Source organism: Lissotriton vulgaris, chromosome 2_1, assembly GCF_964263255.1.
Source record: "Lissotriton vulgaris chromosome 2_1, aLisVul1.2, whole genome shotgun sequence".
In the NCBI taxonomy this organism is placed as follows: Eukaryota; Metazoa; Chordata; class Amphibia; order Caudata; family Salamandridae; genus Lissotriton; species Lissotriton vulgaris.
In genome coordinates, this window is record NC_141687.1 from 652,330,662 (window position 1) to 652,357,317 (window position 26,656).

The 26,656-nt window shown below is 42.2% G+C and overlaps 1 protein-coding gene across 1 annotated transcript in view; it reads right to left on the minus strand.

The window, feature by feature from the left end:
* The window catches only part of MPPED2 (metallophosphoesterase domain containing 2), a 699,046-nt gene that overhangs the window by 330,530 nt on the left and 341,860 nt on the right, over positions 1-26,656 (minus strand). The gene's annotated exons all lie outside the window — the stretch shown is intronic.

Here is a 26,656-nt window from a genome sequence, read left to right on the forward strand (position 1 = left end):
TAAATTGTGGTTTATTACTTTGACTGGTGTTTATTCTTATGAAATTTCTCACGCAAGTCGGTCTGTGATTTTGTTTAGAGCAATGTTTTGTTGCATTGACATGTTATATAGTTCATTATTCAATTATAAAGTATCTTAATGTGCTTAGTGATAACAGCCTTAAATAAATTCTGCACTTAATTTTTTTAATTCAAGTAGATTTTGTTAAAACATTTCTGGGAATGTGTTTACCGTATCTCATGGCAATCAGAGGTTACTGGGTTCCAACTGTAGCCTTTTACTTTAGATGTTCTAGGACTACCATATTAATGGCCCCATAAACTGAGCACTGAGTACTCCTTTAGCACTAAATCCTATGAAGCAGAGCAATCTAATGCTTGCCCAGGGGAGTGGTGAGTGTTAAAGACTAAGGACTCAGTCCAGTACAATTACACCTAATAAGTCCATTGTCAGCCAGGGCTAAGTGTTTAAAAAGAAACAGTACCTTACTCTACTCACAAGTAATCACTACGCATGAAAAAATAAATGAACACATATACTTATTGGCTTTGACAAATGGCTATCATCAAACAAACTTTATTACGATGAAGTCGATGTTACAATCATGTATTGCAGTTATGCGAAATGAATTCTACTATGCAATGGGTTAGCCCTCACTCTCAGTTTTCAAGTCAAAAGTGGATAAATGATAAGGACAAATCCTGCTATCTATTACAATCCTGGGGTGCTTGTCTCAATATGGCTTCAAATCGTATCTCTAAGCTCCCTAACCTCCCCCACTCAACCCTCCCCCCAGGCATGTCACTTCCAACTCTGCATAGGTCGTGCTTGACAAATGGTTTTCATCATCAGTAAATCACGACTTAAGGGCTTTGAAAAAATTATTTCACAATAAATAGGCACTGCCTATCTGTTTTAACAAAATCTTTTCATGATCAATAAGCATTCACTTACTGGCCTTAACCAAGGGTTTTCACTCACAATAAATCACTGTTCATTAACGTTAACAAAAGAGGTTACACTATATAAGACCAGCCTCATGTCTTAATACACCTAGGTTGCTATTAGAGGTTCCACTGCCTATGGGGCATGTACTTTGTGTTAGTCTGATGTTTCCAAAGCTGACTCGAACCCTCCATTTACGCTCATAAAATGTTGTGTAGGGAAATTTGTATTCAAGTTAACATCTGTAATTTCTAGGCCAACGCTACAACAGCCAGTCTTTTCACAACAGGGTATCCCACTAATGCACTTTCAAGCATGAAGGGAGGACCAAGCAGGACACTGAGGTCTTGTTGGGGGCAAACAGATCACACTGTGAAGGGTTAAGGTTAAACAGTAGTCACCATAGCTCCAGGCATGCTGATCCTTTCCTTTGGCTACACAGACATGTATGTCATGTAGGAGTCGCCAGCGGTCGCAACTGCAACCCCTGTATTGCCCTTTGCTACACCTGGCACTGACTCTGTGACCCCTGGCTTCAGAGGTGGCAAAATCCGTGCCTGGAATACAGGAGCAGCTCACCCTAATGGATGTAATTTGGAGTTCCATTTTCATGTTTATCAAGTTTTTATCACACTAATAGTGAACAGTATTATTCACTATTGGTGTAATAAAAAAAGTATGTTGAAGGTATGCTTGTAGGGAACTGAGTTTACGTGAGTGTGTAAATGTGTGTGGAGGTTTAAGCATGTGCGTGTGTTACTCAGAATAAAGGTCAAATGGCGTGTGATGTCACTACCACTGGCATTTTGGTGAAAGGGGATGCAGGAAGATGCCAGTGGTCTCCTTTTTCACTTCAAATGGAGGCTAATTTGTGACCTCCAACTTACCGGGGTAAGCACATTCCAAAGTTCTAGTTATTTAAAAAAAACACAAGGAAATCTTGCCTATTTTATAATGGACCTTTTTGCTGTTCTGGAAGACACTAACTTGAAAGGAAATTCTTGATCAAAGATGTTGTTATCCACCTTCCTTATTAACTTCCAGGGTTCACTCAGGGAATAGAGTGGTTAAAGCAACTTGGAGGCATCAACTACAGGTACCCAGTGAAAAGAACACATAAAATTACCCTTCACTATTATTTTTTCTACTTAAGTTACCAGGAAGGAGTCCCAATTATTTTTTGCTATAATATTAGAGCTTTCCTGGAACTGGGAAAAAAGAGATGTGTAAATAATTATCATTGACAGGCGATTATTGGGTGCTACCAATATAAATGGAGTCCTGATGGTACTTAAGGACCGTCAGAAAAAAATTAGTTGTGTTTATCTTCTCCTGCGCCTTAGAAAACAATATAGCCTTTGAGCCCGACGTAGAGGGCTCTACCAGCCAATATAGGCCCGCCCCAACATTAAAGGCCCGAGCCGAAGGCAACGGCCTTTAACAATGGAGCGGACCTTTAATGGCAAGTACAGCCCGAAACAGAGAGCTCTAAGGCTATTAGAGCAGTCTGCTCCTCAGCGCAGAATTTTCTAATTTGTGAAACAAAGGCCTCACAGAGCCCGTGGGGGCTAAAATCCCCTCTGGCTTTGTGAGACCTATGTTCAGAGCAACAGCTGTGAACAAACATTGAAATGTAGATGCTCCAGGCTTCAACCAGACATCAGAAGCCCGGAGCACTCCATTGTCTTAAACGAGGCACTCAACATTCCAATGTTCTGATGTCTGAGAGAAAACTCTAGTGCGAGAGAGAGAATACAGAGTTTGCCCTACAACCAGATGGGGTGCAGAAAGGCAATGATCACTAATTTCTTTCAACTGAATGAAGAGTCCAAAGTAAATTTCACTCTTTGAATCCTGTGAAAAAGCCTGCAACAGTCTCCTACATCCAGAGAATGCCAGGTATACAGTCATCTGAATGTATCAAATTAAAAATGTATTCGGTGGCACTGTTCTTCACATCAGACAGGGCCCTGCTGCTGAGGTCGGAATGTATTGCCAAAGCATCCCACTCATTTACCTGATCTGCATCATGATTCCCTCTGCTCCCATCTACATTTTTAAAGACAGGAATGAATGTCTTGTGTACTCTTACCTGGATGAATTGGTGTGGAACCACCTTCTGTTATCTATAAAAGTTTAAAAAGATGTAACTAGGATATGCATTACTCTGAATCTTTTACAAGAACGATCATGAATGTGTCCCAATTCAGGTCCAGCAATCAATGAGAATCAAAGTCTTAGAGTATAAGAAAGCAGTTATCTAAATGTAGAACTCTCTGCAACGTTTTCTGTGGTGATAGGAGAATAATTTCCCACTGTCCTCTAACTTTCATGATAATTATTTTTGAACCACTAATAAAGGACAATACAGGTCAGTATATACTTATGTTTGGTGACGGGGATCGTATTTTATCAATCATACTCATCAGTCTGCTATTTTTGATGACATTTCCTCACAATGTTTACCTATAGAAGACGATAAAACAGAAGTCACTAATCATTGGTTATATTCAGGGTCACTAGAATTATGCCTTTCTGCATCTGCAGTGTTTCAGGTATAAATATGATTTTGCCACATAATGCATCATCTGCTGCGTAATTTGCAGATTTTAACAAAAAAGAATGTTTCTAGCTCAAAAGAATCAAAGGTTATTAAAAATGCAGTGATGTTTCTTACGGTGCAGCAGAAGACCCTTCGCAAAGGTTGACTGTTCACCTTTCATTTACATCTTGCTGTTTTGGCTGTTAAACTAGTACTAGTAAGGTGAAATATTTGTCCAGACACTGTTAACATGCGTAAAAATGAGAAAATAATGAATTGATACTATCACAAAATGTGCAGCTGTACGCCGCATAATTTGCATTTTCTTGCTGCGTAATTTGGTATGCCCTGCTGCATAAATTGGTCTTCCCTTGTCACATAATTCCAGCAGCCCTGCTTATATTGGAGGAATAGGATTAAATGTACAGGTCTGGTACCACTCACTCCTTCCTCTTGATAGCCAACAAGGAATCTGCAGGCTTTTATTTATGTCTCTGAATTCCACATTAGAGGCAGGAGGGTTGCCAGCGCCTGGGACAAGGCAAGTATTGCGACCTTTAACCCGTGGACCGTTAGCACTTCATGAGTCCCCTAAATGAAAAACCTCTTCTGGCATTCCTGCACGGCCTCTTGCACAGAAGTTTCGGTTGGTCCTTCTGGGGAATGTTTTGCAACGTACAAAGCCTTCTGTATAGTGAGCAAGCCCGGGCAGCATTGCAGTGAAGGAACCATCAGTCAAGTGCAGCAACATTCTGCAGTAATGCTCTGATACGGATCAAGAGGTTTGGCAGCAGCGCAGTGAGGCTATGATGTGTAGTTTGCGGATTGTTCATCTGCTGCAGTATAGTGTTAGGGGCCTTGTTACCGTTAGTGAGTGCATTGAAATGGACCTAGCATAGCTGCCAAGGTTTCAGATTGATACACAACATTTTTATCATTTCAGTGTAATTATGAATGGCATTTCAACGACTATGAGGGACACGTTCTCGCAAGCAAAATCAAGCAATTAAGACAAAGGAACAATATACATATCAGATATTACACCCATTTGAGCAACAAGAAACTCCAAGGAGATCTGAGGCTCTGGCTGGTGGGTAGGTAGAGCTTTCTACTTTTGGAAATCTCAGGTAGACCCTTCAGCAAACTATGCCTGAGCTCCATGGTTAGTGCAACTAGAAAGCTTCTTCAGAGTGGGCACAGGAGACCACAAAATGCTGGACTGGCCGGGACAGTTTAAACCTTTTCGTGATCTCTCCCTGTGTCCCAATACAGTTTTGGCCACGTGTCTGTTTTTTGGAGCTGATCGATTGGGCTGGCATCCCGCCACTAAAAAGTCGCATGTGTTCCCTTTCACGAGCGCTCCTGCTGTGTGAAATCACAAAACTGATTAGTGAAGAATACAGAAGCTTCATCATATCTCCAGGACACAACTTGTTTCGTGCAGGCTTTTCCTTTTACAATATATTATTACTTAAATCCCAAGTAGCAGTAGCTCATTAAGTCTACTTGTTTTTCTTGTAAAGCAAAAACCTTGAGCCAATGGCCTACATGCGCGTGGACCTAGGAAATTTAGGAGCTCTGTCATTAGGCGTGATTGCGGTTATCAAATTCGGCTTATCGAGACTACCCCAGAATGGAGTTTTATGTAAAAACCGACGCCGCACTAGAATCCTAATGCCTCGGCGACATAAAGGCAACTGGGAATCCTATCCTTTACCAGACCTCAAAGCCGGCTCCCATGGTCTACTGCTGGAAGTCAAGACTGGAAATGATTAAGTCAGGTTGGCACTGTGCACGGTTCACTCAAACGCTTACCAACTACACTGTACAGTCCATGCCACTGCTAGACATTGTAGTTTAAATATAATGCGGACTTTATCAGCATGTAAAATATTGGGACGGCCCAAGATCTACTGCGTTTTCTCTGTTTCCAGGTAAGGACAAACTACAGTTAATAAATGAGACGAGGACTCGAGGTGTACTTATTGAGGAAAAACTATGTGCATTTCCGCACAGGTGTCTGCAGAGGCCGCCTTTAAAAAAGTGCATGCAAAGCAAATTCGTATGAGACTTTGAACGCGTTTTCTGTCGGTAATCTCATTTCCTACCCCCTGTGAATGCTCTTTTAAAGCTCGCTGCTGGCGGTTCTTTTGTTACTCTGCGTGCCGCGGGGATGCCCGGAAAAAGAAGCAGAGACTGCAGCCCGCTTTTAATAAACCAATAAACCTGAGTGCTACAAATGCGATCAAATAACTGTAAAAAAAAAAAAGTGCGGAGCTTGGGTAAATAACCTTCCTTCGGCAGGGAAGCGTTTCTTCCATGCTGCAATGTTTGCTTCTGTAAAACCTAACATTCAGTCCACAGCTCCGGCTGCCTGGCCCGCGACGAACCTCAAAGCAGCACAAAAGACTTGTTTCTTTTGTTGAAAACCTTGTTAGATGCAACAAAAAACAGAACTGTTACACAAGAGCAAGCACTGCCTGTGACCTTTCACTCCAAAACAGTCAGGCCTCATTAATTTCCCGTAGGCCTGACAGCTGAAGCCTTAATGCTCACACTTGCTGGCGGAGCCTCACAGCGGAGGCCTGCTAAAGCACTGCCCCGTCCGAGTGACCTGCACTTTGTGGTCCGTGTCTGCGAGAGGGGGGAGGGGACGGCAGGCGCGGGATTTCAACCCTGCGAGCGCAGCAATGTGCGCTCAGGTGAGCCGCGCGCCCATTTATCACTTCAAACCGGTGGTAATTACGGGTTAATCAATGACCGGGGAGCGGCCCACGTGTGGTCACCGAGAGCCGGCAGGTGCGGGCTGCAGAGCACACGTCACAGGGGAGCCCGCTCTAAACACAATTAAATAGGAAAATAAAAAAATGGGAGCGAAAACAGACACGCGTCTGTGGCTGTAGGTCCTTTCTAACAAGAACCATAAAATGGCCTATTATTTAAACCAGAGCACAGAAGTTACTTTTTTTTCTGTCAGAAAAGCTAAGCAGTTTAAAAATGCTCAGTTGCCGGCAATGGTGTCCCCCGAACTCTGTAGCACACTTGTGTAGCTGCTAGCTGACCCTTTCCTGCTTTTCAGTTCAACAGCACCAAGCATGCTGGTACGTGGATGCCAATAACCATACTGGGAGGCGATAAACAATACACGGCACAATGATTAGCGTTAGATGCATGAACATTAAAAAAACAGGTCTCACAAAGGGACCCAGTTTTCCAGGTCATGCGCTAGTAGCACAACTTATGTTTTTGTTTTGTATTACATTGTATTTATATCGTGGTTTCTACCCTAAAGATTATGGCTACCCATTATAATAAAAATGGTATGGCACGTTAGATATGACCGGCGCAGGGGTCTCTCTTTAATGCATATGCAACATCAGCCAAAAGGACCTGTGTGAGCTTGAATCTAATGCACTACACCACCTAGTAGTTTAGTTTGCGACAGATAAAAGTGTCAACATCCACAATTAACAGAATTGTAATTCGGACACCTGGACACTACAAAAATGCTCCCGGGGTCTCCAACCTTTTCATAAGATCTACTTTTATTCAAGGAAAATCATCCACAGCAACTAATCATATTAGTGCTATTCACATAAGAAAAGGTTATATTAGTGGGCACCCTATGTAAGATTACCAGCCGTGATCAGCTCGGTGCAGAATTACTAGCACTCATTGCAAAAAAAAACTTTTTCAATTGTGAATGCCTTTACAAGGGCACTAAATAACAGCCACAACTGCAACGCCCCTGGCACCAAGGTAATAATAGCAAGGTAACAATAGTAGTCATAATTCTCCCAATGCTGAATGATTTGTCATTCGAATAGCCCTTTAACTATAGTACGGGAATTTTGGGTTTGGAAAATACACACATTTTCATCTTGAATACTCACTTTTCAATTATGGAATACATACATTATTTCAACCTGCAAAAAGCTTCAAGTTTAGTAGGCTGTGCTGCACACAGGAGAGCTACTGTACGGTAGCTGGACAGCTACCAGTAGCTCACGAGATACTCATTGGAGAAGCCTAGGCAGTAGATTACTACCTAGGAGTACCTGAAACAAGCCTTATTTAAGTATCAACCCATATATCACTACACCTTCCTCCCAAAACAGCTGCTGGTTAACAACACAGTGTTAATCATCTAGTGCACAGAATGTGCCTGCACTGGAGAAGACAGATTTAGAACCATTCCCTAGCATGTGCATGGGTACATGAAAATGTTTACTACGTCTGCTGCTCACGTTCTTAAAGTAACTGAGTGCTCAAAAAAATTCCTTTCCATTTGATTGAAATAGGTATTTTAGTTGACCCAGGTCTAAAAATTGTGCAGTCTATGAAAATTCGTCTAAAATGGCAAATTAAAATTCATTCTGATTTACAATTCCACTTCTTTTAAAACATGTTTTAATTAATTCACCTTGAAAGCAGTAGTTTTTAAGTTATGCAGAGCAAATGTTTTTTATAGACAATAAACGTATGTTTTTAAACGTGTTGTATAATTTCTTTATATTTAACTCACAATTTTGAATACAGGGCATGGAGCAACTATTGACAAAACAAAGTGGGAAAAAGTGAAGAAAGACAAGAAAAGGCCAAATAGCACCTACTTCATAGGTTCATACTACCCATTGCAGCAACAATCTATTAAAACTGAAACATGAGATTTGGCTATAGTTTCATGCAAATCTAAAAAAGCTACTCGCGTACAGTTAAATGCAATATAAAAAAAGACTATCATGAAGCCAGGTTAAGCAAATGTTACTATTTTAATATTAGGGAGGAATTAAGTGACAGAGAAGATGAGTAGCCAGAGTAAACAGACGTGGAAAGCGAATTCTGGATGTAGGAAGTGATCTCTTTCATTTTAACTATTGTTAACCTCTTTAAAAATACATAATGCCTTCAATGACTTAAACCCTCACTTTCATTTTAATCAACTGTTTCATATCTCCATTAACACACTGGTGCTAATTCAAGTGTTTCTGCTCCACAGGACAGGCTTTCAATTCAGCAGCTCCCATTTAAAAAAAAACATAACGCACAGGAATGCCGCATTTGTGTTTTGAACATAGAATGTATGCACTCTTGCTGGTCATTAGAACTCTGTGGTGCAGCAACATTAGATCACTGGGGAGTCAACTAAGAGACTGCTGTCGTTTATGTTAGGTGAACAGTCACACGACTCCGTATATCCCATTAAGACCACCTGTCCCCCGTACACAACTGGATGCCCACTCCCTACTGCCCAATGTCCCAAGGGGGGAGGCACCATGAGGGTGAGTAAACCTATACAGGCATCAATATTTGCAAATGGGATCCGCTTCATTGTTTTGGCCTCGCCATGCCACGGAGTACCCTCCAAATGTCTTTTTCACTGGTCCTCCACTGATGATAGACTGAGATAGATCTGATGATTCCACTGTTGAGGTTGTAGTTTTGTATGTTTTTCTAACAGGGCACTTCATTACTCCGAGGTCTGACGGATGTGAACATGTTGCTATGATAATCCTTGCTATATGATGGTGTTATGGTATATAACAAAAAATAAATGAAAAACGAAGAGACTGCTGATGATGTAGGAAGTATGGTTTACACAGCATGCCGATTTGTTCTTGCATGGGCCAGGAAAATATTTGAGATTCTATATTTAAAAAAAAAGTGCCCTCGTTATATCTATTAATAGACTATAATGTCTGTGACAAAACAAACCCCCTCATTTTGTTTACCTACTAATGTCTCCTCCATAGGAAATGAATGCCTTCAATTCTGACATTCCAATTTGAACAACATGGCATTAGGTGTGGCTCATACTTGTCAAGAATATCATATGTGAACACTCTACTTGTTTATTAGGATTCTGAGGTGAGGCTGCAGTAGAACACCTGGCAGTTAAGTGTCTCCTTTTTGTCTCACATGGCTGAGGAAGATATTTGTGAATTTACAGAAAAGAGTTTGTTTTAGCTTCTATAGCACCTTCTATGATTTCTACGAGAAAATCATGTAAGAAAACTGTTTTCTCTCAAACATGGTTCATCAAATTCCAGCAGAGGATCAGCATTTTCATAGAGTAAAATTCACATTAGGCACATGATAACACCGGAAAATCTGTGGGGCATGAACCTCTCATTTTGGTCAGTGTACATGGTGCAAGTGTGAGCTAATACAATATGACCAATATCAGTGGTGTAAGGAAGCGTTAGTTGGCCCCTCCTGCACGGAATGGTGAGGGGGGCCCCTTGCAATTCCCATAATCTCGAGCTGAGAAGCAGAGGTGGGGGGCCTTATTTAAGCGAGAAAACTGGGCCCCCCTGCACTGGGCCCCCCTTCACTTATGTGAAGAACAAGCATTGATTGGGGGGGGGGGCGTGGTGATGATGAGTGATGAGAAGTGAAATGAATGAGAAGTGAAATGAATGGGATCTGCCTCTGGGAAATATTGTGAGGTATGATATGGACAAAATCAGGATCTGTTTGCTACAGTTATCTCACCTGTGCACTGTCCACCAGGGTAACAGCTTTTTAGGCTTTCCCAGCCAAATTTGGGACATCTGGCTTAACAAAAGGAAAATTGAAAATTACACTTACTGTAATCACAGTCAGTCTATTCCATTAATTATTTATGGTGAGACTAAGGCTGGGGACAGTTTATCTCTAATTGGAATATGGCCCTTTTCTAACACCAAACCACGGTAACAAAAACCTATTCGTCCTGACTATGTATTGTAGATAGACGTATTTAATACATACCTAGTCCAGACTCCATGAATGGGATGCTTTTTATATCACGTTTCCCCACTGTTGGGTCAAACCTTCATATGCAACTGATTTCCAACAAGCTATGACTAGCATCTTTAAATTAATTTTGAGAATTTGAGAAGATGTCTGACTTGGTAGTCAAAGACATATTTCTTAAAATATAGCCCCATTACACACATTTTATGTTTGAGAATTCCGGCTAAAGGGCCCTCTCTCCTTGGTGCTTGCTGCTGAATATTTAATGAAACCCTGGACACCGGACAACCCCCTCCAGAAATTAATAAACACTGCACAACTTCAGCCAGTAATCTTTTTTTTAAGATACATCCATTTCCAAGGCTGGTCCCATGTGTGGGCAGTCCCATATGGTTTATGATTAATTTTGTGATTCTTCCTCTTTATAATAGAGCCACTTCTCAACCTTTGTTCTCTTTGCGGGCCTTCTCTCTCTTGCTTAACTGCCCCAAACTTGAATGTTGTTGTTTGGTTGCTTATTTTAGTCTTCTCCACCTTTGTCATTTCTTGTGTCAGTCCTCTGATCCTGTGCTGACACTGAGTGTACATAATAGTAAAGGTTACAACTTACTTTTTCTTTAAAGAGATTGCTTTGGTGCAGTTTTGACTCAGAGACTGCATGTTCCAGCAGTGACAGTTTTTTTTGGCTGCACTATTTAAGTACCTGCAAGGGTTCATGTAGTTGATGCCAAGAAGAAACACCTCAGAGCGGGATCTTCAGAACTCCTGCACGGACTCCTAATTTCAGAAGCCCTCTTTCAGTTTTGGATAGTAGCCCACTTTCAATACTTGCAGCCCCCTAGAGATTCTCTTGAAACTTATGCATGATCCAAAGCTCTTGTATACTCTTATCAGCTCCAGGTTCAGCGCAAGCCCATCAGGAATCTCCGTACAGAGCACACCGGACATAAAAAAGGCCTCCAATGCAAATACAAGACATTTTCAGCAGTTCCTTTTAATGTCTTTTAAAGTGAAATAAAAAACTGGTACCCTTGCTACCTGTTTAGATATCATACTTGTTCATTATGCACTCAACACACTGTAAAGTTGCTGCAACGTCTTATTGAATTTTCAAGTCTTGGTACTAGCAGTAGTCAGAGAGCAGCAGTAAGGATCATATAGTAATATTAGGTATACTGAACAAAGTCATTAAAAGAGGATAGTCCTGTAAGTGAATTGGTCTTATAGCCTGAGCTCACAAGATATTTATCAATTTTGACATAGGAATATACAAGAGCTTTGGTTGCCTAGAACAGCCTTTGATTATCTACAGTTTTTGGTCCAACCTGGACCCAAGATTAGGTTCTTGTTCAATAGTCTATGAATCTTGCAGCTGAGTCTTTTCAGTAATCCCATTGTCGTAGGCTCTGTCTACGTTGAAACAATTCTCTCCTGACCGGTTTTAAATTAATTTCCTTTCGGGGTCAGTCACCTGGTCCCCAGTTTCTCTACAGGGTATGGATAGTGCATGAGCCGAGTAGGACTGGAGAGCCTGGATCTCTAACATGAGTACTGTAAATTGAAAGTTGAAGAGCAATAACCTAATGATTCGTATGGCTCGATTAGTGCTACCTGACCTAGGAGTTATATTGCTTCTTTGATCCCACCAGCTTAGACCGACCTAGTGGAAGTTCCTGGAATCTGGCCTTGCTTGCTCTGAGGAGTCTGTCGCCATTTGAGTGTTTGTTTGCGGAATGGAATAATTCCCCTTGTGAAATGTGAGTAACACACTACGTATTTCATTATTATGTTTCATGGAAGATATTGTTCTCCTAGCCCCTACAAAGAACACAGCAAAACCATAGAAAATGTCCAACTCCTAGTGCAATGACAAAAGTTAGAGGGAAATTCTGACAAAACCAAGATTTTGGTCTGAGGTATAAACACATCTAAGAGAGGCTCCATTTTATTAGGGAATCAATACAGAAGATTACAGGGTAGGAACATTTGGATTTTGAAAACAGCAGCAGCTTTACCACAGGTTCCCTAGATAAGAACTTCTCTAAATAAGCTCGTCTATTATTACCAAGCAGCCTCTCATTTCAAGAGAAAATTAAGAGGCCAGACCACGGTGCAAGCATTAAATGTTTATTTGACAAGAGTGGCTGTGAAATGACTTCATAATTCATAACGTTTGAGCTATGCACGTTGTATGTAACACTGTAAATCCCCAGTGAATGTCTCCATTAACGTGCCAATCAACTGTGTCAAAACGCTGCTGGTAGCGTGTAGTATTCTTAGATGGACTGGATCCCAGCCTTGTATGGATGAGACTGTAGTCCACTTCTGAAGGTGGCATACTTAAAAACAATATTACAGATTGTATTGCGTTGTTCTTAAACTGGAAAAGTCAACAGAGATTCTGTGTCTAAGGGCCATATGTATCATCAAACCAATTTGCATTTCCTAAAAAGCGAATTTTAAGGAATCGCTATTTAGGAAATGCAAAATGTTATGTATGAACAAAATCGCTTTTTTACAGCGATTCCTTACCATTCCTAATTTGCGATTAGCAAATTGCTAATCGCAAATTACCCATTCATTTCTATGGGCCAGGAGGCCCATAGGAATGAAGGGGCAATTTGCGATTAGCAATTTGCTAATCGCAAATTAGGAATTTTTTCAAGGGTGCAGGGGTGTCTCAAGAACACCCTGCTGCACCCCTGAAAAAGACATTTGGGGGCATATGGCGCACATACATGCCCTAAGGGCATGTATGGGCGTCATATGGCACCTTTGGTTTTTTGGAAAAAAGCATTATTAAAAGAATTCGCAACTTACCACCAACTAGAAGTTGGTGGTAATTTGCAATTCCTTAACGGCATTTTTTCCATATTATTTCTTTGATACATTGCATTTAAGGAATCGCAAAATTTGCGATTCCTTAAGTGCAATCGCAAAATAAGGAATAGCAAATTTTGCGATTCCTTATTTTGATGCAAAAATGTTTGATACATACCATTTAGGTAATTAGCATTCGCAAAGGCCGAAATTTGCAGTATTTCGGCCTTTGCGAATGCTAATTAGCTTCATACATATGGCCCTTAGCCACATTAAATGATGCTGCATAACTTTAGCCTCTTATGATTTTGGGATAATGTAACGTACAATACACTACTAAAATACAAGAAACACACATATTGGAGTTGGGCTGAAAATGCTGAACGATTGTCACCTTTCCTTTTTTGCAGTGCTCGTTGGGCATAAAAAGAGATCTGGCTGTTACAGTTCCAAGGACTCTTAATAGCTAGATATGCTACCATGTCCTAAAGAAAATCAATGTGACACAATAATCAATAGTTGTTTATTCTGCTTAAAACTAGATTTAGCAAGCAGGGAGTGTGCGTTTAAAAAGTGCATAGAGGAGACAACATTGAGCAGTGTTTTTTATGACCTAAAATGTGAAATGAAGAGGGCAGCTGAGATATAGGGGGATACCAAGCTATAAGTATACATTGCGCTTATCTGGATTCACCCTGGGACTCCTTTCAAAGAAACGCGTAGGGTGGTGGATAGAGAGGGGAGGTACACTCTGATGGAGGGTCTCCTAGACGGACAACCAATCCTATTAGGCAGCATCTATGCGCCCAACACTGACCAAGACAAATTTTGGGACACTCTCTCTGGTGTATTGGCCCAATTCGCCTCCCTTCCCTGGGTACTTGGGGGCGATTACAACTGTGAACTAGACATTACATTAGACAGGTCCCACCCACCTCCACGACACTCCCTGGCCACGGCACGAACGGAGAGATTTCGCCGTTGGGTAGGCCGCTGGACGCTCATAGATGGATGGAGGGCCCACCATCCCCACACACAGTTATACTCCTTCCACTCCATCCCACACAACATACGCACCAGACTTGACAGATTTTTATGCACCCCGTCACTAATACCCAAAGTCCGCGCGCAGACTACCTCAGTCGCGTAGTCTCAGACCACGACGCACATATCCTAAGTATACGCTGGAGACCACCCCATCCTTCGGTACCAACATGGCGCCTCCCGAAGGACTGCCTCACAGACCAGGTATTCAAACACGAACACGCTCAGAAGGTGGAAGATTACTTCACCCACAACGCCAGGACCGCCACCACCAGGCTACTTGAATGAGTAGAGTACTCGCCAGTATCCGTGCCTCGGTAGGCTTTTGGAAGAATCTCCCACTTGCCCCAATAGGCCGGGTGGCTCTGGCAAAAATGATCATAGTTCCCAGACTGTTGTATTACTTCGCTAACCTTCCGGTCGTCCCACCCAGACAGTTCTTTCGTGAGCTAGATATGCTCCTTCAATCACTGGTGTGGGGAAGGGGCCGACATAGAATCGCCCTCACTAAGCTTCAGCTAGCCACCACACAGGGAGGCCTGGGTGCCCCGAACCTCGAGTCGTACTTCCTCGCATCCCAATTCCAGTGGCTGTCATACTGGATAGCAGGCAGACACTCCGGAGAGACCCTTACTGCACAAGGTCCCATCCCCATGCCAGAGCTCTGCCGCTTGTTACTCCCCGGCGGCAAACCCCGCCGGACCTACCCCCTACAAGTGTCAGTAGCACACCAATGCATGTAACTAATACATCGTATGACTCCCTGTTACGCCCCATGGCTTCCGCTCGTGGGGTGGCCCTACAGGGCAACATACTTCACGAACGCCATGCTGCGCGTTTGGGTGGATCTGGAAATCACCAAAGCCGAGGCACTCTTCGCAGACGACCAGCTTCGCCCATATGATCGCCTCATGGAAGATTACGGCCTCGCCCCGGGACAGTTCTTGGCGCACCGTCGACTCATTGACTGCTATCGCCCGCACAATGACCTTACAGTCAGTGAACCCGCAACACAACCCGTAGTGCACACCATCCTCTATATGGGCAAAGGCAGACACTTAGTCACTTGGTTGTACAAGTCAATCAGATAGCTAACGAACAAACCCCTACACACACTTCGGGCTACCTGAGAGGACGAGATTGGGCGACAACTTCATGACCGGGAATGTGATAGTGCGCTAGAATCCCCAAAGAAAGTGTCGAGAAACGCACGATTTAAAAAAATACAATACTACATCTTACATAGAGCCTATCAGACCCCAGCACGTCTCCAGCGGTTTTTCCCCCAACACGCAATTCGTTTGCCCAAGATGTTACTCCTCAGATGCACACTATCATCACATGTTTTGGAGCTGCCCATCCCTTCGGACATATTGGACGGCCATACTCGACTCCATTAGTGCCCTCACAGGCCTCACAGGACTGCACACCCGGGAGGCGGTCACCCTGGGCATTTTCCGTAAACCAAAAACACACAAGGTGCAAGTTAGATACGCTTCCTTGACCCTGCTACTGGCCAAAAGAAATATTGCCATGCACTGGCGCACGACCACAGGCCCCCCATTCGAGGCATGGGTTGGAGCAGTGAAAAAGTGGGCTACAGCGGAGGAAGACACCCTGAGAGAGGAGGAGGCGAAAGGTCAGCGTAAACACCCTATCTACCTGGAATGGGCCATGCTATCTCACCAATTTAAGCTAGCCCACACAAAAGCCTCCCCGCACACGTCCCAAGACGCTGCTGCCCCCCACAGCATCACCAACTCCATAAAGTGTCTGTCACCGGACCACATCCGGTCCCCCCCTCTCGGCCCCACCCTCCTCAGCCCTTCAGTCCCCCCCCCTCATTTTAACCACCCCATAGACGAGCTCTGAACAATCTGTCTGATTCCGCCCTTCTGACTCAGTCTTCACCCTATTACCTCCTCCTCTCCCCCCCCCCCCAGTTGCTTCCAACAGTCCCTCTCCTGCTCCACTCACTCCTTGGTTTCCCCTCTCCTAGTTATTCCCCGCGCGCACATGGCGTCCACCCTCAGCCAACATATGCCACTACCAACCTCCATATGCGCATATAGATTGATTCCTGACGGCATATTTGTATCATTGTAACATCTTTGCTCGAATAATATGGTACTGTGCTTGCTTTAAATGTAAAAAAGCTAATAAAAATCATTAAAAAAAATGGTTGGTAGCTTCCAAGATTTAGACATTTGCAGTTTCCTGGTGGCATGTAATGACTGCACCATGTTGACCAAAAGCCCTACCATGAGGTATCAGGTGATCCAGGGACACAAGGAAAACATGACCATAATAAGATAGAAGCCCATCCTGTCCAACCAGTTGCCCCAACCATAAATGTAACTCAAGAGAGGCTGCAGATGCTGGTGGATATAGCAATGTTTCAACCACAAAGCTTAGATAGCCACTTAATATTAGAAAACAAAAATCCATTATTGGTATAAACGGTAACTAGACATAATATCGAATACAAAATGTAGAATAGCCATAATATCGAAGTAAAAATATAGAATGGACAAAATATTGAATGGACACAATATAGTGGTGAAAAATATCGAATTGAAGGTACGTATTATATCGATTTTTAAAATATAGAAAGTCAAAATATCGAAGTATATAATATAGGTGTTGAAATATAACGAACTTTTTTATAATATCGAATTTTTAAAGTGTTGTGTATGTTAGTATATGTGTGAAAAGTGTATATTATTTTTGTAATTTATTTTAAGTAATGAATTTTATGTTATTTAATTTTTGCATAATTTAATTCTGTAGCGGGTTGTGGGTTTATAGGGGAATAGTGTGGGAAGTAATTTAATTATATTAAATTAAATATACATTTTTAGAAATTACTAATTATTTTTCATTTAATTTTGCGTTTTAGTTAAGTAGCGGATTGTGGGTTTATAGGGAAAAAGGGGGGGGGGAGTAATTTAATTGTAATTAATTAAATATTTTTATTTATTTATTGGTATTCATTTTGAATTTATGTTAATTAATTTTTAATTGGTAATTAATTTTATTAATTGATTAATTGATAATTATATTAATTTTATTAATTTATTTTCTGTAGCGGGTTGTGGGTTTATAGGGGACTAGTGTAATTTAATTGTAATTAAGTAAATACATTTTATTTACCTATTGGTATTGATTTAATTTATTGTTTATTAATTTTTAATTGGTAATTACTTTGAATTCATTGGTAATTAATTGATAATTACGATAATTGTATTAATTTAATTACATATTAAAAATACTTTTTGTGTATTGATAATTTACTGTTAATTAATAATTAATTGGTATTATTTTTATTAATTAGTTTTTGTTATTGAAAATAAATTAATTGTTAATTAATTATGAATAGGTAGGTAATTTTAATAACCAATATGTATTTGTTTTTCTAATTAATTAATTATTACATAATATTAAATTGGTAATTAATTTTAATGAATTTTTTATTGGTATTGATATATAATTTATATTTCTTAATCTATTAAATCATTACTTTCCCTACTGTTGCACTCTCTGGAGTGGGAATAGTAATTTTTACCCCCAAGCTATCCAACGCTCTCCCTACTGTTGCACTCTCTGGAGTGGGGAAAGTATTTTTTACCCCTACGCTATCCAACGCTTTCCCTACTGTTGCACTCTCTGGAGTGGGGAAAGTATTTTTTACCCCTACGCTATCCAACGCTTTCCCTACTGTTGCATTCTCTGGAGTAGAAATAGTAATTTTTACCCCTACGCTATCTAACGCTTTCCCTACTGTTGCACCCTCTGGAGTGGGAATAGTAATTTTTACCCCTAAACTATCGAACGTTTTCTGTACTGTTGCACACTCTGGAGTGGGAATAGTAACTTTTACCCTCCCGCTATCCAATGCTTTCCCTATTGTTGCACTCTCTGGAGTGGGAATAGTAATTTTTACCCCTGCTTTATCCAACGCTTTCCCCACTGTTGCACACTCTGGAGTGGGAATAGTAATTTTTACCTTTATGCTATCCAACGTTTTGTCTACTGTTGCATTCTCTGGAGTGGGAATAGTAATTTTTACCTCTACGCTATCTAACTCTTTCCCTACTGTTGCACTCTCTGGAGTGGGACTAGTAATTTTTACCCTCCTGCTATCCAACACTTTCCCTACTGTTGCACTCTCTGGAGTGGGAATATTCATTTTTACCCCATCTCTATCCTACGGTAAAAATATTGTATATTTTTTATTAATATTACATTAATATATATATATATATATATATATATATATATATATATATATATATATATATATATATATATATATATATATATATATGTATTAAAAAATATAATTGTATGTTTTTTTATAACTTTAAATATTTAATAATTTTAAGGTTATTTAAGTGTTTTTAAGTATGTTTTAGTTAATTATATGTATTATTTTGTTAATTCTAAATTACTTTTAAGACATTTAAAAAAAATGCGATATTTTGACTAACTATATTTATTACAACGATATTTTTGTACTTACCTGTTTGTAGATAGGAATTTGATATTTCTGCAGTCTATATTTTGTCATCGATATTTTGGTAAGTCTATTTTTTTGTATTTGATATTATGTCAGTGATCCGGTATAAACATAGCATTGTTGCCCAAAACACTACTGCAGCAGCTGTATCCACCCTAATTCTTGATAAATCGCCACAGTGCGTCTGCTTCCAAATAACAACTGCATGGCCTGTCTGACACATATGAACACTAAGGACCTTATTACAATGCGGTAAGAAATGGCTCTGACCGTCGGTCGGAGCCATTCTTACCACATTGTAATCTCCTGTTTGGAATAATTTATGTCCGACCCATTTTGATGACGTCGGTCAGAAATTATTCCAAACAGGAGTTCTGAATGGCTTACAATGGGCTTGGAGAGCCCGTCAGCCATTCGGAAGGCCCTCAGCAATCTCTTGGCCATCTCTTTCCAGCTGAGGGATTACGATGGCAGTTTCCCACTGCCTTTCTGTTCCAGCCTTTCTGACAAAGAAAGGCATTGGAAACGGTCTTTGGGGCCCCCAGCAGGGCCCCCATAGGTGCAAGGCTGCCGAATGGTGGCCTAGGGGGCACCTATGTTGCTCCCCTGTTGATCCCTGCACCTTGAGGGGCCTACCACGGACTACAGGGATGAACTGCACCTCTGTTCTTTGCTAGAAAGAGCATGCTTTCCGGTCAGATTGCATGCTCCCATAGCAAAGTATAGGATTGCGACCGGACAGGGTTCAGTCGTATCCTAATAGCTTGGCTGGAACAGATGAGAGGAGGTTGTTCGTTTCCAATTCCAGAGCGAAGTCGGACTGACTCCAGTCTGTCCGACATCAAAATTTGGCCCTAATGGGGCAATTACGATGCCGTTCAGAAGGGCTCCAAATCAGATTCAGTTTGCCAAATCCGATTCAGAACCCTTGTTTCCGACCGAATCGTACACAGTTCCCAACGACTGATCTTGATGCTGGGAAAATGTTAGGGCTGTCCATTTCGGTTCCAAATGGCATTTGGACAGGTCGCGTCTTTCGGAGCCGAATCGTACAGCTCTATGGACTCGGTTTCAGAGATGAGCGATGGTGCTGACCGATTTGGACAGCTCTTCCGTATTGGTTTTTCTGGAACGAATTAGCTGCCATATTCTGTATTTGGGGGCCTGTAGCAGGCCCTTCTTCACCCGGAGCTTTTTGAATGGGGCCAGTGGGGTACCCAAGGGACCCCCCCCCCCCCCGTTTCCAACCATGCACAGTGTGGCAGGCATAGGATGCACGATTTTTCCCAGCCACCCCTTCCTTCAATGGGAGCCTGTGTTGTCGTTCGGAACACAGGCTCCCATTTAAGTCAATGGGAGTCTGACCGAATCGTATGCGGAAGCATCAAAATCGGTTGGTCGGACTCCGCCGATTCGAATAGTTCAGAAAGAATTCCAGGCCCGATTCGGTAGGAATGGTTTCCGGGTGAGATTGTAATCGGCCCATAAGTATTCACAATTTTTAGGTCTCGGCTCTAGATGGCGCGCATGCTCTGTCTTGAACCGAGACATGCTGTATCTCCTTTGTGGGTTTCAACCCACCCATAGGCTTCCAATTTTCTGGCTCAATTGTCGCTCTCGCAGACTATCCCCCCATTTGTTCATGGCATGCATTTGTCATGCCTCTTCCTGTGTTTTCCACTACCCACACACACCATTCAAGTACAGTATACCTCCACCATCCCTCAATTTATGATTCATTTAGGAACTTCTTTTTGCTTCCTTTAGGAGTCCTCCAAGGAAGCGCTAGTGTTCTCATTAACATTGATTTTTGTTTTTTACATATCCCATGCATCTCCTCCTTCCTTATTTCAGGCAGAAGAGGCCACCTCCCCTCCCGTTCTCAATTTAAATGCTCTGCTTCCACTGCATGAGAAAAGCTGCTTTTCCGCAACGCAAAGCCCCTCTCTCCCACCTGCCACCTTGCCGTGCCACCCTTTCCCCACACCAGACTCAGTGTAGCTGCACAGCATGCTGGCTTGGGACATTGTGTGTTTACACTGGGCTTTTCACTGGCTCCTGCTCTTGACTTTATCAGACTGCTTACAGCTTCCTTTTTAAAATGAAAGCTGGCTATTAAAGGTAACCTGGTTTGAATGCCTCAGACCCTGGGGTCAAGAAACCTTTGTGATTCTTCCAGATACCTAACCAGGAAAAAAGTGCCAGGAGAATAACCGCAAAGAGAAAAACCAACTAAGACCAGTACATGCAAGAAAATAAATATCTGTCCAGTGTAGCACGCACAAACAATATAGTGGTAAGGATCAACTAGTAAGCAGCACTTCATAGCCCTGGCGCAGAGCTACATGTTGGGGACCACTGCTTTATCATGCAAACCAAGACATGCAAAAATGCTTTCTGCTTGTGTTGCCACATTAAATCCAGACCTATTGGCTTTTCCACTGTGAGAAGTCCCGAGTGACAAGAATTATTTACTGCCTTGGAAGTCCTCATCTGTTTTTCATTGTTACACACCTTGAGTCACTGGCATGGTGAGCATCGTAATACAACCACTGTACCCTCTCCCAGTAGCAGCTGCTACCGGACCTGGGTGGTGCGGCAGGGGAGGGGCGGGACAAAAAATGTCAATAAAAACCCACTTACATGTGACGGCAGGCCATCGCCTCTCTTCTGTCCTCTTCTTCCTGTCTCCTGTCCGACAGCAAGAAGCAGGATGAAGAACCCGGGCTCCCAGGCTCCCTGAGCCAAGCACAATGCTGCAATGCAGCGTTGTGATTGGTCTGAGCGTCGTTGATTGGCGCTCAGAAGGGGACATGGAGCATCTGCATGTTCCTCACCAGGCTGTGTAATGCAGCCTGGTGGGGAACATGCAAAGTGCGCATGACTGTTTGGCTGGCCTCAGGGAACTGGCCAAGTAGTCCTGTGCACTTCAGGAGTGCAAAACCACTCCTTTCCCTGCTCCTGCCAGCCTGGCCCCACCCAGAGAGTCACTGAAAACTATAATGATAATAACAATACGGTATTGTCATTTTAGTTTTCCTTTTGAGTAGTGGGGCGGCGCTCTTCCTCTAAACTGCTCTCCCAAGATATGTTCCTGTCCTTCGGGCACAGCAAGAAAGGGCCGACCTTGGGTGCTTTTCTCTTTTGCTGGTAGTATAGTGTAACAAAAATGAATTTTTTTTTTTTTTTTTTTTACAAAAAGCGATGTTCCACCCAGTGCTATAGAATGAATGTTGTTTAACCAATTGCTTTTAGTCAGTATGTTTTGAAAACGCCAATTGGGATGTTTGTGTCTGCAGCCATGGTAAGTAAATATCTCTCGCCTAATTGAAAATAGAAATCTCAGGCTCAATTGTCCACATTGGTGCACCTGAATGATCATTAAATATAACCAGGGCATAAGGTGTTAATTTCATGCAAGAAAACAAAATATCAGTGCACAAATGTTATTGTTTACTAGTTAAATTAAAACCTGAATTTATTGGATACCAACTTCTGACATAAGTGTGACCTTTAACTTGTCCAGGATTTTTAGGCTCCAATGCTAATTATTCTGGGGCTCTCGGTTTTGCTTTTACACACCGGCAGTCATTTTAATGCTGTGGCAGCACCTCGCCGGAGAAAAAATCTTGATGGTGATTTCTAATGCCCCAAATGGTGCAGCCGCAGTCCCACCACTACTACTGCAGTATGTGGGGGCTGTCAATATTGCATCTGGTACTACCAATATCTGGGAGTCAGCTGTAATTCTGGGTGCGATATTACTGGGATATTTTAAGTCATGCACTAAAGGCAGGGCCACTGCTCATACAGCAGTAGAGGACCAAACTATACGGCAGGGTTGATTAACATTAGGTGGCAAGAAAACATACATTTTCCTCCAGGTGCAACCTGGACAGCTGGTCCCGGGAAACTAAAGTGATTTCTCCTCAACTTGACATTATATCCCAAATCAAATTGGTTCTATACTAAGAGATGAAAGGAATGTTCTGTGAATTTACTTTCAAATACGTACCTTGTTGCTGTGCTTGAGTAGAAAATATAAGATGCTACAATCAATGCTACTCGATTTACCCAATTCTGTGGCTGTGACCGTTCCCGTATAATTCAAGTTCTTCACGCAGTGGTTAATTTGTAAAAAAGAATTAAAATGTACCAGGGCTCTCGCCAGGAGGCAGCTTGCAGCAGCCCATTTCTCCTGTTAGTGCTTCCTACAGCAGAAACAACTACTAACCATAAAAGTGAGGAGAGGATGTGGAGTAACGGCTAGAGCTGCTGACTTCAGATTTAGGGAACCAGGTACGAGTCTCTGCGTCGGCTTAACATCCTGTGATTCTAGGCAGATACCTTAATCTCCCCATGCCTAACATAAATGAATGTGTCCTTAACTGGTGCTCATGAAAAGCGCAGGGAATGATGATTAAGTGCCGGTGCTGAGAACTGGAAACCACTTGCTCAAATTAAGCACTGTTTTCATGAATAATTCAGTTGAGTCTGTTGCACAACTTGGTCCTTTGATGTTGCATAATTCTAGTTTCCATAACAGAATCAACATCACCCCTACTACTTCGCGGGTCGCCTTTTGCAGCACTCTGTTTCACAGCTGAAGAAATCACAGTCATTTTTGACAGTACTCTGCAGGCTCCTCAATGGAATGAAGCGCTATAAAATACTACAATACAAATACAATACATGCCTTCTTGCGACTTACCAAACTTTGGGGGTCATTAGGATGACGGGCGGACTTAGTCTGCCTGCCATCCCATTGGGGGAAGGGATCGCCCGCTGTAAGAGCGGGGTGTTGTGGGGGGTCTTAGGATGCGCCCACCACAGTGGTGGGCGCATCATGCATGTTTAACATTGCGGCGGGCGGTGTTTACACCAGCACCCGCCGCAATGTTAAAAATGCTTGTTATGCATTTGCATACAAAAAAGTGTCAGGCACCGCGTGGTGCCTGCCGCATTATGTATGCAAATGCAAGGGGTACCACAGGTATCCCCCATGTGCACCCCCCACCTCGCCTTCACCATGGGGGCCTGCAACGGGCCCCCAAAGTGAAGACCGCATGCTTTGCCACGGAAAGGCATCTGACGAAGCCCATCCTGATATGGCTGGAGGTGTCTGATAGACACCGCCACCATATAAACCCTTTTCCGCCCCGGTCGCAAGGTGACCAGGGTGGAAAAGCGGCAGACGGTCTTTCCGTCCGCCGCGGACCCCCCAGCCATGTTAATATAGCGGGGGTCATTGCAGCAAGGATGGCGGGCGGATCGCCCCCGCCAGGCCGTCGGTGGCTACTGCCAGCCTGGCGGGGGCGATCCGCTCGCCATCATAATGGGCCCCATAGTCTCAGATTCCCGAAGGCCTAACATGAACGTGTTTCGAGATAATCTCTGGGACAACATTTTTATGACATCCCTATTTAACTTCTCGTGGTCAAGATCTGCTCGTTGGTGACAGCCCTGCAGATCCTGTTAACAAGAATGTCTCTCCTAAATGAAAGTATCGCTATAGTGTGCAGTGATGTTTGTTGTCTTGCCTCAACTCGCGACTAGTGATTTTGTACCTCAAATAAGCACTTATTTATTGCACCTCTACCCTTGCACCCCAGGTGCTCCCACAGACCTGCTATAGCCAGCAGCTGCAGACGGGGATGGTGGCGGGGCTGTTGCTTGCTCAAGTAACACGGTTGTGTGTGCATCTGTCAATAAATGTCAGAAGTGGTGTCAGTGCACACGGAACATAATAATGAAGCCACCAACGGAGCATTACACATATCCCAAAGCGCTTGACTGTTGTCTTTTGTAGCTCTGTAGAAAAACTTACATATCAGTAAATTGGTCCATCTTGACTCTAGTCCATTGTTTTATAGAGCCAGCAAATTATTGCCCCATGCTTCCATGTAATGTACAGGAAAGATGTGGCACTTCTGGAAAGAGGAAAACCCAATTTGTATATTTGTATTGTTTCTGTTATACACTGAGCACCGAAATGCTTATAATTTTCAGGATTATAATTTCTTTAGTCACAGGTCAGTAACCGAGGTGCCACAAGCAACTCCCTTTGCATCCGTCCTTTTTTTCGAGCCACTTTGAAAAGACTGACCGGTCTACTAAAGCCCAGTGAGGTTCTTTTAAGCAAAAGACGCTCCTAATCGCACGCACACAGAACTAACAAAAAAAGCATGTCTTTGTTCGTAGTATATTGATTGCAATATAAAAGACACATTAAATAAAATAAGTTATTCGGTTACACAATAATAACTTCTTATTAAGGAGAAACTATCTACTACAGTCAGCCTAGAAAAAATAAAGATAGCAAACCTGAACATTTCAGTAAATGAAACAATGAATTCCACCACCATAACTGAAATGTGATCAAAAATAGGACAGTACATTTAAAATTGCAAAAAAAATGTCATTCTTTCCTGTTTGTTTTTCTGTAAGAGATTGGTAAATGTTTTCCATTTATACAACCTCCATACATTTCGTCTAAAGTAAATTTGCAAGCATATTTCTAGTCTAAAGTGCAGAAGCTGACACTAACCCAATAAATTAAAGCTTCCTCGATTTTTAAACTTTGAAAGCTTTTTCTTTCAGTGCAGCACAAATCAATTTCCATGGTTCTTTTCTCCAAATCCAAACCAAATCATGGGCTCCAATTGATTTAATCCATATTGAAAAGTGTGAGAGCGAATGCCCAAAAATGCAATTACTGCAAACAAACTCCATTTGCTCCACTCAGGAGGGAATTTCCAAAGAACATTTTATTGCCATCAAACAATATTTCCACAGGCATCACCAAGCAATTCTATTTCCCTTTCATAGCCTCTCTCACAATATAATGCAATCTACTTTAAAAGAAATCTCCTGATTTTAGAGTCATTCCACAGAAGTGGATATTACCAACCTCGCACATCCAGTGTCAATTTGAATGATTTGTACCTTGCCAGGGATGCGAGCAAACCAATCACCAGGGTCCCACACTGCACACTTCCTCCGTTCCTACAAACCATCCCTTTGTTTCTCTATTATTTACAGCTATAATCAAATGTATTGCGGTTCGAAAGAAGGAGGCAATCTTCAGAAACAACGATCCATACAATGAATCTCTCCCCATTGCAATCTTCTCTTCTTTCCATGTATATAAATCTACGCCGGATGTCCATTGCTCTGATTGATGACAGGGAAACATATCGTTGTTAGGTTATACGACAACAGAATGTTTTCTTTCACAGACTTTTTTTCTCTGTTTTTTTTACACGTGAAATGTTCAGACTATTGAAATAAAGACATAAAAATCAAGTCTGCTTTGTTTTAAATAGTTTTGCATACTATTTACATGTAAAGAAAGGAGTGTTCTAGCTGTACAGGGCTCCTTCCTGCCTTTACCTGCAAGAGCAATATTCTTTTCATGATGTATGATGTTAATTTCCCATATGCAAGTTCAGTCGATTAGTGCTGAATGGGTGGGAAAAGGGAGAGTGCGACGAGGGATGGGTGAAAGCGATGGGGTGGGCATTAGGTCTCCAATAGGTCTCCCCGATGCAGGAAATATGAGCTTTGCCAATATGTTTTAGCCATTGTGTTGGAGCATGGCTGCTGTTCAGTACTGGCTCAAAGTTAGTGGGGTCAATGATAGTGGCATGGAGTGGAGTGTCATAAAGTGGAGTGGAGGGAAGTGGGGTAGAGTGTTGTAGAGGGAGTAAAATGCTGTAGAGTGGAGAAGCATAGAGTGTCTTAGAGTGGTGTAGAACAGAACAGTGAAGTGGCATGAAGGGTGCTTGGTAGGCTACGAACTAAACAAGCATTTACAATGTAATGGTTTTGCCTTTGTTAAAGTTAGAGCTATTGGCATTGCTCTTGACATTATTTTTATTTATGTTTTTTTTAACATAAATAAATGGCATTGTCATTTACAATAGCAGGGCACAGGGAAAGGGGGGCGAGGAGAGACTAAGGAGAGCTGCGGGCTCAGGGAAGTGGGGGCGAGGAGAGACGAAGGAGAGCTGCGGGCTCAGGGAAGGGGGGGCGAGGAGAGATGAAGG